The following is a 16307-nucleotide window of genomic DNA, read 5'->3' on the forward strand; positions in this document are numbered from 1 at the left end:
AAATACCGTGGCTGTATATGTGTGTGTATGTATGTGAATTTTAGGGCACCCAGTGTACAAATGCGGTGGAATTAAAACATTGTTTGGTTGCTGAATGGAATATAACCAACAAAGTGTAGAGACTTTATGTGTTTCACGAGGACACCCGCATGTTTGTTACAGCTGGTGGTAGTGAGTCCCTAATTAAAGTGCTAGGGAGTGATGGGACATGCATTCGTCATTCATACGGTACTTATTCGTTTAGGATCTTTGTGTATGTATGTGTATGTTTGCTTACAGGGGCAAAAGTAGGCCAACCAATAATGAATTTGGCAAATTGTGTTAGAGTAGCGTTGTGGACTCAGAAATGCCTAAATTCATATTAAAGTCAGCCGTCTTCCAGTGGAGTGGCAGAAGCAAGCAGGCTAAAGCTAGGAAATGGAAACCTGTAGTGCAGGTAGAGAAAGCAGAAGGTGAGCTGAGTGTGCCACAAAATGGAAGTGTGCTGGAACAATTAAAATCAGGAAAACAGAGGTCTGGTATAAAGAAGACAGCTGCTGTTATATGAGGTTTACTATCTTGTATTATTGGTAATAAGGAAGATCATTATGAGAAAGAAAATAGCAAAGTGAATGAAAGTGAAAATGGAAAGTTGTGTGAATGTCTAAGTTTTGAGAGATGTAACAATTGGTGTGAAGAATGTGAAGTGCTAGCATGTAGAACACCCACCGCTAAAGTGGAAAGTATTGGAAGAGAGTGTAAACCACCCACAGTGAAAGTTAGGGCAATAGTAATAGGATCTGACTGGAACCCTAAAACATGGGTGGGTGACTTACATGTGACAGATGAATGCTCAGATAAAGAGTGGGAATGTGAGAGTGTCATGCACCACTTTCACTCAGCTACCTGCAGGACTGCCATTTCATGTCTTAATGCGGCTCACCTCTGCCTGTCACACAGTTTACATGTCTGAAACATCAGTTTAATGTGACTTGCTGTGAGGGGATTTGTACTCCTGAGCAGACTAAAGGTTTGGCTGTGACCTCAAGAAGGTTCCCATTTGGTTATTTCAGCTGCCTTTTCTTTTTGTGTCCTCTGTCTCTTTAAGACTCAGGTGTGTTCCTCTTGGAGGGCTGCCATGTAAAAATGAAAGTGAAAGTTAAGAGCAGAGCAACGGAGCTCAGGGTCTGTGCTGTGATGGTTTGCTTTTATAATCCTGCAGATTTACAGTTTGAAAAAGATCTGCTCATCAGTGAGGTCAGAAAAATAAATTATGTGACAGAAGAAAACTGAAGAAATAAGTTAAAGCAGGTAAGTGAAAAGGGAGTTTGACTTTGTCGTTGTAACTGAGCTTTGACGTCTGCTTATGTTTCCTCCATTTGGTTGTATTCTGTGTCCTGAAGGCCTTTTACACTGGATTTGTGCCATTGTGTATGTAGCTGCTGGTGCGTAAGGCAGGATCAAGTGTGGGTCAAACACGTGCCAAAAGAAATCTCAGTCCAAAGGTTTGTATTAAAAAGTTTAGTAAAAATACAAAGCAAACAGTCCACACCAGAATAAAGAAAAAGGTTGTTACACACGTAGAATAAAAAGCAAAAAAATGGGAAATAATGTCTCTTCTCTAAACTTAAAGTGTTCTTGTTAAACTGCAGTTGTTTCTATACTTAAAGATGCTTTACTTCACCTTCAGTACGTTCTAAACATACGGCACTGCACTTATTATTGGGCACGTTAAGGCACAATTAAACTGTGTGCCTTCCATGCCAATCGGAGAGACCAGAAATAGTCAGAATATACCAATTGAATTGAGCTTGTGGGGTTATAAGAGCCTCTCATAGACTATACACTAATATACAGTGCAGCAAACATTTAACAGAACTAAGTAAATACGTCTCTCTACTTGACATAACCTAAATAACTAGCAAATGGCTCTTACACATCCGGCCCCTAATTGTTCATGTTAAAGGCAGAAATCAATTACTACAAAGTTACTTAGCAACAGCTTTAACTATTCAACAATATTTATATATAGGCTTAAATTTAAACTTAAATCCACAATCACACTTAAACAAATTAAGCATGTGAAATTTAAGATTATCATTTCAATTAATTGCTGTTTCTTGCAGCAGGCCCAGTTTGTTGACAGGTCTGTCCAGTATGCTGGTCTTGGTCTGCACACAAACTCTTCTGACTGCCCCTTTGGCATCGTCCATTGTCTCAACGACTCGTCCCATTACCCAGGAGTTACAGGGTGCAGCATCTTGTAATTACGCTCAAAACATTCAATCTCTTTATGAATTTGCTGTAAAATAAGGACAGTAACGTGAATTTTTGTGAAGAATTGCAGGGTGTTTAGCTTCATCTGGCATAGCAGCTTTGTTGAGTCTTCTTCTAACTCTCAGGATTCCATCTTGTATGATCGGGTCAAGTTTGTTGATTTTGCTGCTTTTCTTTACAGTGTGATTTTTGTGTAAGGCTTTAATCTCTTACAGATTTGATGAGTTTTACTACACAACCTTCGATTTCTGGATCATCATTAATAGATAGGTCCACTTCATCAGGTCTCTTTGGCCATTGGTGTTCTGGCTGTAGCAGGAATTTCAGGCTTTGAATCCAAGTCTTACTTTTGATGAAGCTTTCTATAGTTGATCCTCTTGAGGCCTGGTCTGCTGGGTTTAGAGCAGATGTGACGTACCTCCATTGTGAGAGCTGAGGTGCTCCCTTATCACTGTTACTCTGTTGGCAACAATGGTTTTGTAGCGAGCACTTTGATTTGCAATGTACCTAATACGTGGTGCTCTCAGTCCAAAAGATTGACTCCTGCAGGGGAATTTGTAGTTCTTGTTTTAACATTTTGTCCATTTTGACTGCTACCACTGCTGCTGTAAGTTCTATAGTGACAGGTGTCAGTGGAGCTACTTTTGATTTCCCAATTATAAATGAACAAAGTCTCTTATGCTCTTTATCATTTAGGAGAAGGTAAGAAGCAGTTCCATACCCATCTACTGAAGCATCTCCAAACTGATGCATTTGTGCAGACATTATGTGACCAAACCCAATTGGTTTAATGCACCTGTTTACATTGTAATCCATAAGTAACTTCCATCCATTTTTCCATTGCTGGACATACTTAACATCTACTTCTTGGTCCCAGCATATTTCTCTTTACACAGTTCCCTTAAAATAAGTTTAGCAGGCAGTATGACTGGTGATAAGAATCTGAGTGGGTCGTATATTGAACTGACCACTGACAGAATACCACGTCTTGTAGCAGGCTTATCTGGCAGCTTTACCTGCAACTTGAATCTGTCAGTTTGTGGGCACCATTGAACACCTAAGTCTCTTTCAACTGGTAACAGATCATGACTTAAGTCCAAGTCTTTTTGATCTATTGTCCTGTCTTGTTCAGGAATGGACAACAAGACTGCTCTGCTATTGCTAATCCATTTGGTAAGATGGAATCCTCCCTTTAAACACAGGGCTTGAAGATCTTTGGCCAATTTTAGGGCTTGTTCTTCTGTAGCAACTGACTTTAAACAGTCGTCAACATAGAAATTGTGAAGCACACACAGTGTTAACTGCTTCTTCAGAATTTGTTCTTTGTAAAGAATAAGAGGCACAACTGGGTGATGGAGTAGTACCAAAAAGATGTCCTGCCATTTTGTATTCCTCTGGTCCATTGTTTAGATCACCTTCAGGCCACCAGAGGAAATGAAGAATATCAGTGTTATCATCTGGAACTTTCACTCGATAGAACATTGATTTAATGTCTGCCATGAGACCAACTGGCTGCTCTCTGAATCTTGTAAGAACTCCAATGAGTGTATTAGTTAAGTCAGGTCCTTTCAGCAACTGTTCATTCAGTGAGAAGCCTCGGTAAGTGGCTGTGCAGTCAAAAAAAACTCTGATTTTATTTTTCTTTGGATGATACGACGTATACTCCATGGTGAAGGATGTACCACATACTCTCTTTTTTTTGAGTGACAGCTGTTCTGTGGGTACCTTAATGGCATAAAATTTAATTAATTGTCTAAAATGTCCTTCATGAAAATTTTTTAATCCTCATGGAATGTTGGAGACTTTGTAAGTTTTCTCCTGAGGCCAATAGTACGTTGTTTTGCAATGCAACGATTGTTTGGCACTTTAAGTGTCTCTTGTTTGAAGGGCAGATTAATGCAATTGCGTCCATCCACTAACCTGGCAGAATCTGAAGCTATGCGCATGAACTTAATGTCCTCCAGTGACATTTCCTCCTTTTCCTCACAGCTGCGCTCTGGAAAGTCTGTTTTATATTGCTGGAGTAACACTTGTTCTATTTCCATTATTGTCACACGATTGACTGAGTAACTTTTTAGCCTTTCACTGTCTGTCCCCTTTATTAGGTTGTTAATAATCCATCCAAGAATTGTCTTTACAGCATAAGGACCTTCACCTCTACGGTTTATGACTTGCCATGGCTCCATGGCATCGGAGACATTTGTACCTATTAACAAACCTACTTCAGCCTTTATCTGGAGTAGATGCACGTCTTTGAGATCAGACCATCTTGTGATATCTTCTTGCAAAGGAATGTTCTCCCTTTTCACTGGTATAAAGTTCAGTGTGTACACTTCTGTCAGTTTGATAAATGTTACTGTACAGACTTGTAATTCTAATTAAATGGAACATTTTACTAGTTTCTGCTTATTTATTTTGTCCCTTTCTAAGGTGATGATGTGGACTTGATCATTTCTTCCAGATTTAATTGCTCTTGCAAGCTTTCTGTGCAGCTGTTAGTGGATTAGGAGGGATTGTGACATCAAGGCTGTCTAAAAGGCATTTAAAGATTTTTGTCCAGAATGATGTTATTTGGTGCAGGTCCAAAACATGTGACCTAGTGAGACTGGAATTCAACTGCATTTTTGCAGGGTGGATCTTGGCCTGGAAACATTTTGGACAATTTTAAATGAGATAAATTCACTCGATAAAGATGTTAAGTTGAATGACTGAATGCTTTGCACATATGGAGCTCAAGTGTATTCTGTGCGTGGCTGTCTTCAATTCCTTTTCTGAAATATTAAGTGACAGACCCTTTCCCCAATTTACTCTGGGGTCTTTGTTAGAAGGAAATTTAAAATATTTTTATAAATTGTGGAGATGCTATTTTAGTCTTCCATACTGATCAATATTTCTTCTGGAATAGAACAAGGTGCCAGGTGAGGAAAATTAGGAAGGTTCTGTTTAGCAAAGTTCTAGTTCGAAAGTAGTGGAGGAATTGTGTTGACGAGAATTTGAATTTGAAGCATTAGGACAGGATGCAAAGACATTATCTACAGTATGTACAAGTCTCAAGTCTCAGTGTTTCAATCCCAGACATTTTCCAGACATTTAATAGTGTTTATGTTTGAGAAGGTGGAAAAATGGTTATTATCAAGTAGAGATGCAACAGATAAATGTTTCTCTGACTTAAGGTGCTTCCTACATTGGTTCCATATTCTGGGAGAATAAATGGTGACTATATTATTTGTGTTTTGACGGTAGTTTGTATTAACTAGGGAGCATAGCAGGGAGTATAAAAAAGTACTGCAAGATTTTATTTCAATTGTAGACCTCGCTTGCCTATATTCATTGATTTGTGTCGATGTCCAGGTTTAAATAGGTTGTATATTTGCCACCCAGTAATAAAATGAAAAGGTAGGTAGAGCTATGCCACCTTTTGCTTTAGGTCGTTGAAGAGTCGCCTTTTGGATGTGAAGTTATGATTGAGTATATTGCTTTAAAAAAGATCTGTTAATGTATATGGGGATGCTTTGAAATAGGAAGAAGAGCTTGGGAAAGATGGTCATCTTAACAATGTTGATTCTCACTACTAATGTAAGATGGATGGTAGGCCATCCATTCACTTCTTGTTTATTTTTTTCAGTGCAGACAGCAAAATTTTGTTGAAAAAGAGCTTTATATTTACTTGTGATATTTACCCCTAAATATTTAAACAGATCTGTTAAGATAAATGGTATCTGTTATGGTGTATGAAATCTGTACATTTTGGTTTCCATTATATTTTGTTCAAGACAAGATCACAGATGAACTAAGACAAATCAAAGCAGATATTTTTCCCTTACACCTTACTTTTATAACACTTGTTCATAGCTTAGTGCGAATTTGGTATTACAGCCTGGGAAAGGATGCTGAGCTGATACCACAGGCTATTGATTATTTTACGGTTGGACATCTGGGACATCAATTGGATTTATGGTCTGGGAAAGGAAAAACCTGAGGCAATATCAAAGAACTTTATTACCTGGGGAGCAAAATTCATCCATCATATTGACAGCCAGCCGATCAGGTGCATGTGTTGTGAAACCAAGGCATGACATTTTCATAATAAATATGTCTTGGTTTGAGACAGAAGAAAGAGAAAACCTAAGAAAAAAAAGAAGAAGAGGAGGAACGGACGAAGACGGCACTGGTCATCAGAAAGGCATCATGAACATCGATTGCTAAATCAAACGCCTGCCTGGGACATTCATCCCTGTCATCTCTACCTTTTTTCGTAAGCTTTTTCTAAAGACTATATATATTCAGACTTTCCTATCAGTACCTATTTTCTAGTATTCTTTGTTTCAGTGGTATTATTATTATTCTTGTAATAAATACCATGCTGCTTTTAACTTTCTATGCTTTGTCTTAATGTCTAGAGTGACTAAAGTAATAAGTTAGATTTCTTTGAGCACCTGGTGACAGCCAGATTTTTGCCATTATTTCTGTGCTGCGGGGTTTATAAGGCTGAGAGTGACTCAAAAGTTAGGGACAGTATGATAAAGAAGGTATTCTTGGCTGATAAATGGCCTATAGTCAAGAGTGCTGAGTCTTTGTATGTTTAAATGTATTCTTGTAGACCAAAAGTAATATTTAGGTCTGACATATCACTAAAACATCGTAGTTGTTCGTGCCGAAAATAAGTAAGTCTCTTGAAGTGCCGAATGACAGGCTGTTATTCCTATAGCACTTGTGTGGTTTAGTGCTAAGGGTTAATCAGCGTGTGTGTGTCATTCATGGAGCACTGTTGTGGTTAGGGTCTGTGTGTGTGTTTATCTATGTGTGTGTGTGTGTTCATCTTAAAGTGCAACAGTAGACCAACCCGATACTTGAACTTGACGAGAACACTTACCCTTGAGGAAACAGGTAAAGGGTAAGTAGAGGGAAATACTACGATAATAATAATGCGAGCAGGGTTAACGGAGTAATCATGGGTTTGCTTTTTTGTGTGTTTGGTTTCATTTTTCAAAGACAGGGATGGATCGTCCACAGGCGGCAAATATGCTGTAATCGTATGCTGGCATACAGCCGGCACATGTCAGTGTGCATCAACAGCATTTCTAAAGTTTTTTAGATGTACGGAAGAATCAGCTGTTACAGCTGTGTTTTCTCCGCAAAAAACGGAGGCAGCAGCCTCAACGTTAACAGAAACGGCTGTAGAGAGTGAAGAATCGCAGGCCGTTGTGCTTTCCTCGAGGAGGGCGGAGTCAGGCGCAGCAGTTGAGCTACTCAAAGACACAGATAAGCCATCTCTGCATAAAGTGGAGGCAAATACGTCTAAAATAGAAAACATATACTTGTCTGCTGGTCAGACAGGTTGTGTATTGTTAATTATTATGAAGCAGTTCAATGAGGAGGCAAAAGAGATAAGAAATAGATGGCCAAAAAGTCGCGAGCAGCTAGCAGTACACGTAGCAATGTACAGTATAAAGAGAATGCCATAAAGATTAAGCAAAGACCGCTCAGTGTTAAAGTGTGTGCTTTGATTTCGGGGTCTTTTGACCCTGAGAAACAGGAGAGAAATGCAGGAGAACTTAGTTTGTTGCAGATCGCTGCACTTTCATATCTACTTGCAGGTAAGAGAGCCGCTTTTGTTGAAAGGCAAGGACACGCAGCTGTTACGCTGCACACCGGAGAGCAGTTTATAACAGAGCAGATTGCAGTTGAGACAGGAGGCAGTCACTCAAGTATGCTGGTTGTTGTGCAGGAAAAACAGGAAGAGGTGTTTTATGGTAGTGAGGCGAGCGGCTTGCAGTAACAGAGAACAGCGGAGAAGAAGCAGTTTTCAGGTCTCAGCGAGGGGTGGAAAGAAACCCCTGAGGCCAGTGTTTTAAAAAGCGGAGTGATAGTTAGACCTGCACAAACTGACAGTTGTTTTAAGGAAAAAGCACGTTTTTAACTTTGATTTACATTTAAAAGTCAGGTAGCATCGATCCTGATAACTTTAAAGGTGAACAGCTGTTACAGGCTATAGGGCAGTGAAACATCCAGCAACAGCAGTAGAAATGAAGCTGGTTATTGGGAACACTCCTTTCAAAGCCCATGTTGATTAGTGCTGCTGAGAAAACAAAATTTACTGTATATTGGAGAGGCAGAGTACAAAGAAAGCTGCTATAATGTGAGGGTTACTTGTATGTGGTAATGAAGGAAAGTATAAGTGACAATATGGTGTGCATTTGTTTAGTGATGGTCAAATGCAACAATTGGTATAAAATGGCATGTGGCAGTATAAAAACAGCCAATGCCAAACTGTAAGTGAAAGAAAGGGAAAAGAGTAAGTGTTTTCTTCCATTATTCTCTACTGAACTGCATTCTCTGTATCCAGTATTTAAAATATGTTATGCCAATATTTAATCCATAACTTTTGGTAAAAGTAACCAGTGCTAAGAGAGAATTTGATTTAGACATTGAATGTGGAGCAACTGGTGGGTTTGTATGGCCATTTACTGCAGGGCATGAGTTGAATAATGTGATTGAAAACTAAGTGAATTAAAGAAAGAAATACAGGAGATGAAAGAAAAGCAAGTGTATGTATATGAAAGCTTTTGAATGTATTTGAATAAAAAGTGAATTTTGAATGGTCATTTTAGCAGTTAGTTGTTAATGAAAATTCTTATTGGTGTTACAAGCAGCACATTCATATTGGGGAATAAGAAAATGGAAGACAGTGGCTTACCATCCAGTTTCTGGCACTCAGTATGTAGAACAAAGGGATGAAAAATGTAGCTAGTGAGCTGAGTTGAAAGCTGTTGCTTTGATAGTAAGAAGGACATACAGAAAGGCCTGATGTGATTCACACTAACAGCTGGGTAGTTTTTAGGGTCTTTGTTACATGAGCACCAAAGCAGGAAGAAAGACAGGTGTCACATATTTGTTAAGTCTGTCTGGTAGGTAAAGAGCTCTAGGAGTTATTGTGGAGCAGGGACAGAAGGCAGACATTTTAATAAAATATGTGAGCACTCTCTCTTTCTCAATTAGAAATTAAAATTATTTCATTCACTCTGGTTGTGGACAAAGTATGGCAAGTTGCAGCACTATTAATAATTACACCTGATAACAAGGTCTGGATTAATAGTCTAGGAAGAACAACATCCAGAAAATGAGAAACAGTGGCTGCTAGAAAAAATGACATAAGACTTCATTTGACTGAAAGCCAGAAAATACTTTCTTGCATCCATTTCTACAGACTTTATTCGAACCAGAATGAACTGTTTATTTTGGACTGAATTTGTGTGCGACAAAGTTTTTATACTAGGACCTGAAGCAAGCATCAGAATCCTGCTGAAAGAGGCCGTGGGACTGCATCATCATCACCACCATTGTCAAGCACTGGAGTGAGGACAAGACAACTGGACACTGAGAGATAAAAGCTAAGTGTTCTTTTCCATAAGCACATAACATGGGATGTACTGCATGCAGAGGGAAGCTGGTTTCTAAGGGCAAGACAGGATAGTTTAGGACACATTCGTAGGGATTTCATAGGGCCCAAAGGGAGAACAATGAACAAGACAATTAAGAAGACTATGAGGGAATCACTTTGTCCAAAAGGCCTAGACAGATAGGTTATGCCTTATTTAGCATTTGTTTTAATTTTTGTAGCCTGTATATTGATGTGTATAGCCCACTATGCTCAACTAGGTGACTTAAAGCGATGTTGTTTCTGGTGTGGGTTAAATGTCAATATAGTGTCTTGTGTTTTAATCTTCACTTTGAAACAGGCTATTTTCCTCCACCTTTTTGAGGCCCATTAGTTGGGGGCCATAGATATATTCTGTGCTTTGTGGGTGTTGGATGGTGTAAAGGGGCATGAGTGGAAGACCAGTGGTGGAAAAGCAGTAAAGAGGCTTGTAATGTGCTAAGTGAGTACAAAGAGGGGGATAAATGGAGTGCTGGATGCCCTAAAGACTATAATCTTAGTCACTTACAGGCAAGAAGCTGCACTGCAGGGAGCTGCACAACAGTATCTGTGACTGTGGAAGTGATGCTTCAGCGAGGATGTAGTTAGCATTCCTCTGGTGGTCCTCCAAAGGTTTGTGCTCAGGGTGCACTTTAACATTTGCTACAATTGAAGGGGTGGCAAATGGCATTGAGTTCTGTGATTCCACCAGGCTGGTCCCACTCTAGCTACAGCTGAGCTAACTGCCACACCACAAACCACCTCACACCTGGTGTGCCTTTTATGGCTACCATAGTTAGGAACTGGGGGAAGTGCATGTCTCAGAGGGAACCATAAAACCAGGAATATAACATAAGGAACTGGACATTAAAGCTAAATTAATTGGATACATTTCAGCTTTGAATTCTAAACTAGAATGTTAGATTTGCAGTTTTGTTAATGTAATTATTTAGTGAGTAAATTGGTCCAATAATGTGTGTTACAAAATAAGATAAAGAAAGCTTGAAAAAAATTTAGAATAAAATAGAACCGCAAAATTTAGAGAAGTTTTTTGGGCCTTTTGACAAACTGGTATTCTAGATTGTATTAAATAGAGTTCAGAACTGTAAAGTTTATCATAGAGAATTCATAAGACAGTAAGGAAATGTAATATAATGTACAATGCAGTAGGTAAAAGTGATCACATTAGAGAAGAACACTAAGAACTGAAGGAGGCATTTCATATGAACACCAAGTAGTGGTATAAGCAAAAAATATGTTTAGTGCTCAAGGAGGGAAAAGGAGAAGGTGTCCACCTGCTGGGTGCAGCGTCCAGTGGTGATCTGTTGGATGGAAAGACACTTGATGCCCCATACAGGATGTCCCAATTTATTTTGGCCAGAATTGGTGGCAGTCGGATCTCTCTACTGATTGAATAAATTTAGCTGGGGAAATTACTTTGGTTTATTTGATAGTTGAGATGAAGGCCTTGTTTGAGGAAACGTGTTTCTTCCTAAGACCAGTTATTTAGTTATCAGATAAAAAGACATTATAAAAAACATTTCTGTTGTTTGTATAGAATTGTAGCTTAGATAGATGGACTTGTGTTTAGGGGTCCAGGGGTGGAGTAAATAGTTAAAATTGTTTAGATTAAACATAGTAACGTGGTAGACACTCATTTGGAAATGACACACCACTTGAACTTGGAATAGGTGTTTAAGATTTAGGTAATCCAGCTTCCATCTTGCATACAGCATCTTTGGCATTTGAAGAAATAAAGACAAGAGCTGCAGAAATAACAGAACACAGGAATTACTAGAGTCAACTAGCCAAAGATTCAGAATCAGCTTATGGAATCATTATTGAAATGACAATGGCAAATTTTGCAGTATATCTGATGGGATCCTAGCATAAGAATTGCATCTGTTGATAATTTTTTCTTTTCCTGCTAATTGTAGGAGCTGTGAAGTACTTCAAATGTCCTTGGTGAGCCAAATCTGCTTGAGGGACTGAGTACTTGGGCAGTAGGAGGCGACTGGAAGGGCATGGGAACATACTACCAACCTGGGCGGCCAAGGGTTTGAAGGACTCACAGTTCATCTTTAGTTTGTCTGACCAAAATAGGGGTGGAGTGTTATGGTGTATAAAATCTGTACATTTTGGTTTCCATTATATTTTGTTCGAGACAAGACAACAGATGAACTAAGACAAATTAAAGCAGGTTTTCTTCCCTTACACCTTACTTTTATAAAGGTTGTTCACAGCTTAGTGCGAATTTGGTATTACAGCCTGGGAAAGGATGCTGAGCTGATACCTCAGGCTATTGATTACTTTACGGATGGACATCTGGGACAATAATTCTGGATGTAGCAGAACTCTTTAAAATTAAACTGCAACAAAACTGAACTCCTGCAAATTGGGACTAAAGTGCAACTTAATAAAATGAGCTCCTTCCCAGTCCATCTTGGCGGTGATCTCATCAGACCTGCCTCGACTGCAAAGAATCTTGGTGTCATTTTTAAATCCTCCCTTTCTTATTCCGCCCACATAAAAGACATTAAGAAACTTTCTTACTTTCACCTCCATAACATATCCTGTGTTCGCTCCTTCCTCTCCTTCTCTAACTTGTCCCTGCTTTTATCACATCCCACATCAATTATTGTAACTCGCTGCTGGCAGGTGCCCCTTCTAATCTTATATCACAGCTCCAGTTTATTCAAAACTCGACTGTAAGAGTCCTGGCATGAACCAGCAGCAGCGAGCACATCACACCCATCCTGCTCCGTCTTCACTGGCTCCCTGTTTCTTACAGAATCGAATATAAAATCCTACTAATAACCTACAAAGCCTTAAATAACCTCATACCAAACTACATTAGTGACCTTCTCCATCACTATGTGCCACTAAGGTCCTCTGATTCTGGCCATCTTGTTGTGCCCCACACTAATCTACACTCCATGGGTGACAGCAAGGCCTTCAGCTGTATGGCGAGTGCCCAGACTCTGGAATGACCTACCGAAATTAATCAGGTCAGCTGACTCCATGAATTCCTTTAAAAAACAACTTAAAACTCATCTGTTCAGGAAGGCTTTTAGCTCTACTTGACTTTATTCCCCTTCTCTCAGTTTACCTCCATGTCAAGATGCTCATGTAACCTGTGCGTGTGTGGAGACCATCAATTATGTTGTCTGTTAGGCTTTCTCTGAATTTACTGTCGTAATCTTCTTTACTTATTTATTTGGTTTGTACAATGCTATATACTGTATATCCTGCCGTTCTTTCTTATATTCTGTAAGTGCCTTGAGCATGGGAAAGGCGCTATATAAATAAAATGTATTATTATTATTATTAGTATTAGTAGTATTATTATTATTATTATGGCCTGGAAAAGGGAAAGAACACAAAGAACTGTATCACCTGGGGAATTAATTCATCAACCATTTTGACAGCCAGCCAATCAGGTGCATGTGTTGTGAAACCAAGGCATGACATTTTCATAATAAATATGCCTTGGTTTGAGACAGAAGAGAGAAGCAAAGAGAAGAAGGAGAAGAAAAAAGTACAGAAAGAGGAGAAGAAGAGGAACAGACAAAGACGGCCCTGGTCATCAGAAAGGCATCATGAACATCGATTGCTAAATGAAACTCCGCCCTGTGACATTCATCCTTGTCATCTCTACCTTTTTTCATAAGCTTTTTCTAAAGACTGTATATTCAGACTTTCCTATCAGTATCTATTTTCTATTATTCTTTGTTCCAGTGGTATTATTATTATTCTTGTAATAAATATCATGCTGCTTTTATCTTTCAATGCTTTGTCTTAATGTCTAGAGTGACTGAAGTAATAAGTTAGATTTCTTTGAGCACCTGGTGACAGCTGGATTTTTGCCATTACATCTGTTGTTGTAGAATAAACGTCATAAATACAAAAGTAAAGTTTTGGCGACCGTCCCCGTATATTGTCGTCCAGACAATATACAACAACAACAACAACAACATTTATTTATATAGCACATTTTCATACAAACAGTAGCTCAAAGTGCTTTACATATTAAAGAATAGAAAAATGAAAGACAATTATAAAAAAAATAAATCAACATTAACATCGAATAAGAGTAAGGTTCAATGGCCAGGGGACAGAAAAACAAAAACTCCAGACGGCTGGAGAAAAATAAAATCTGTAGGGATTCCAGACCATGAGACCGCCCAGTCCCTCTGGGAATTCTACCTAACATAAATGAAACAGTCCTCTTTGGATTTAGGGTTCTCACGGAAGGGCTTGATGATGATGATGGTCACGTAGACTTCTTCCTTTTAATCCGTCCATCATTGTTAGAGCATCATGAAGCTTTGAGTAGGTGGAGGTGGCGAGGCCACCACCACAAAGAAACCGGAAAAAGAAACAGAAAAGAGAGTAGGGGTCAGTACGATTTTAGAGCCACCATGAATAGTTATTATGATGAATTGAACATACAGAGTATCAGGATTAAGTTAAATTACGATTAAAATGAAGTTATAAAAGGCCATGTTAAAGTAATGTGTTTTCAGCAGTGTTTTAAAGTGCTCTACTGTATCAGCCTGGCGAATTCCTATTGGCAGGCTATTCCAGATTTTAGGTGCATAACAGCAGAAGGCCGCCTCACCACTTCTTTTAAGTTTTGTTCTTGGAATTCTAAGGAGACACTCATTTGAGGATCTGAGGTTACGATTTGGAATATAAGGTGTCAGACATTCCGATATATAAGATGGGGAGATTATTTAAGGCTTTATAAACCATAAGCAGAATTTTAAAGTCAATTCTGAATGACACAGGTAACCAGTGTAGTGACATCAAAACTGGAGAAATGTGTTCTGATTTTCTTTTCCTAGTTAGGATTCTAGCAGCTGCATTCTGCACTAGTTGCAAACGATTTATATCTTTTGTGGGTAGTCCTGAGAGGAGTGCGTTACAGTAATCTAGTCGACTGAAAACAAACGCGTGAACTAATTTCTCAGCATCTTTCAGTGATATAAGAGGTCTAACTTTACTTATGTTTCTTAAGTGAAAAATGCTGTCCTAATGATCTGATTAATATGTGATTTAAAATTCAGATTACAGTCAACAATCACCCCTAAGCTTTTTACCTCCGTCTTGACTTTTAATCCTAATGTATCCAGTTTATTTCTAATAGCCTCATTGTATCCATTATTGCTGATCACTAAAATTTCAGTTTTCTCTTTATTTAACTTGAGAAAATTACTATTCATCCATTCTGAGATACTAGTCAGACATTGTGTTAGTGAATCAATAGAATCGGGTCATCAGGTGCTATTGATAAGTACAGCTGTGTGTCATCAGCATAGCTGTGGTAGCTCACGTTGTGCCCTGAGATAATCTGACCTAACGGAAGCATGTAGATTGAGAATAACAGCGGACCCAGGATAGAGCCTTGTGGAACACCATATTGGATATCATGTGTCTTGAGTTGTAATTCCCACAACTAACAAAATATTTTCTCCCTGTCAGGTAGGATTCAAACCAATTTAAGACACTGCCAGAGAGGCCCACCCATTGACTAAGGCGATTTCTAAGAATGTTGTGATCAATGGTGTCAAATGCAGCACTCAGATCTAAGAGGATGAGAACAGATAAATGGCCTCTGTCTGCATTTACCCGCAAGTCATTTACTACTTTAACGAGTGCAGTTTCTGTGCTGTGATTTGTTCTAAAACCTGACTGAAATTTATCAAGAATAGCATGTTTATTTAGGTGGTCATTTAACTGCATAATGACTGCCTTCTCAGAACTTTACTTAAGAAGGCAGGTTAGAGATGGGTCTAAAATTTTCAAGAGCTGAGGGTCAAGATTATGTTTCTTAAGTAGGGGTTTAACTACAGCAGTCTTAAGACAGTCTGGGAAGACCCCAGTATCTAGTGACGAATTTACTATGTCAGAACATTATCAATTAGCACGCCTGATACTTCTTTGAAAAACCTTGTTGGTATCGGGTCAAGGGAGCAGGTGGAGGGTTTTAATTGAGAGATTATTTTTTGTAAATCAGGTAAATCTATCCTAGTGAAAGAGTTTAATTTGTTTATAACAGGATGCTGGGGTTTAGGGGATCCTTAGTGTTGGGGAGATATACTATGTTATTTCTAATATCATTAATTTTTGATTGAAAATACAGCGACAGCCTCACAGGTTTCACTGGAAGCACTTAGGAGGCATTCCTTTGAGCTACCTGGGTTTAGTAGGCGATCAATTGTTGAAAATAAGACTCTGGGATTACTAGCATTGTTATTTATAATCTTGAGAAATAGCAGCGTCTCTCAAGACGGACAGTGTTATTGTATTCTGTTATTTTGACTTTTAATATTTCGTGGTGGATAGTAAGTTTAGTCTTCCTCCATTGACGCTCAGCTCTACGGCATGTTCTCTTTAAATCAGACACTCTTTGGGTCTTCCATGGTATAACAATGCTAGAAGATTTTTTCACTGTCTTTTCAGGTGCAACTATGTCAACAGCAGCTCTCACTTTAGAATTAAATCTTTCCACCTTACTATTTACATTGTCCTCGCTATTATAGCTGGCACTATAAACGGACTGATTGCTTAAAATGTTTGTAAGTTTTAAAGCTGCTGCGAATCAAAGAAGCGTTTTTAACAATATGCTTCT

The 16307-nt window shown here is 38.8% G+C and overlaps 1 protein-coding gene across 1 annotated transcript in view; it reads left to right on the forward strand.

Moving 5' to 3' along the window:
• The first annotated feature begins 1149 nt into the window (after positions 1-1149).
• Positions 1150-16307, forward strand: part of LOC120520279 (CD276 antigen homolog) — a 113865-nt gene continuing 98707 nt past the window's right edge. The window contains exon 1 of the mRNA XM_039742774.1: positions 1150-1290. The gene's annotated coding sequence lies outside the window, so the exon portion shown is untranslated. The remainder of the gene's footprint in view (positions 1291-16307) is intronic.

This window comes from Polypterus senegalus, unplaced genomic scaffold, assembly GCF_016835505.1.
Source record: "Polypterus senegalus isolate Bchr_013 unplaced genomic scaffold, ASM1683550v1 scaffold_2544, whole genome shotgun sequence".
Lineage (NCBI taxonomy): Eukaryota > Metazoa > Chordata > Cladistia > Polypteriformes > Polypteridae > Polypterus > Polypterus senegalus.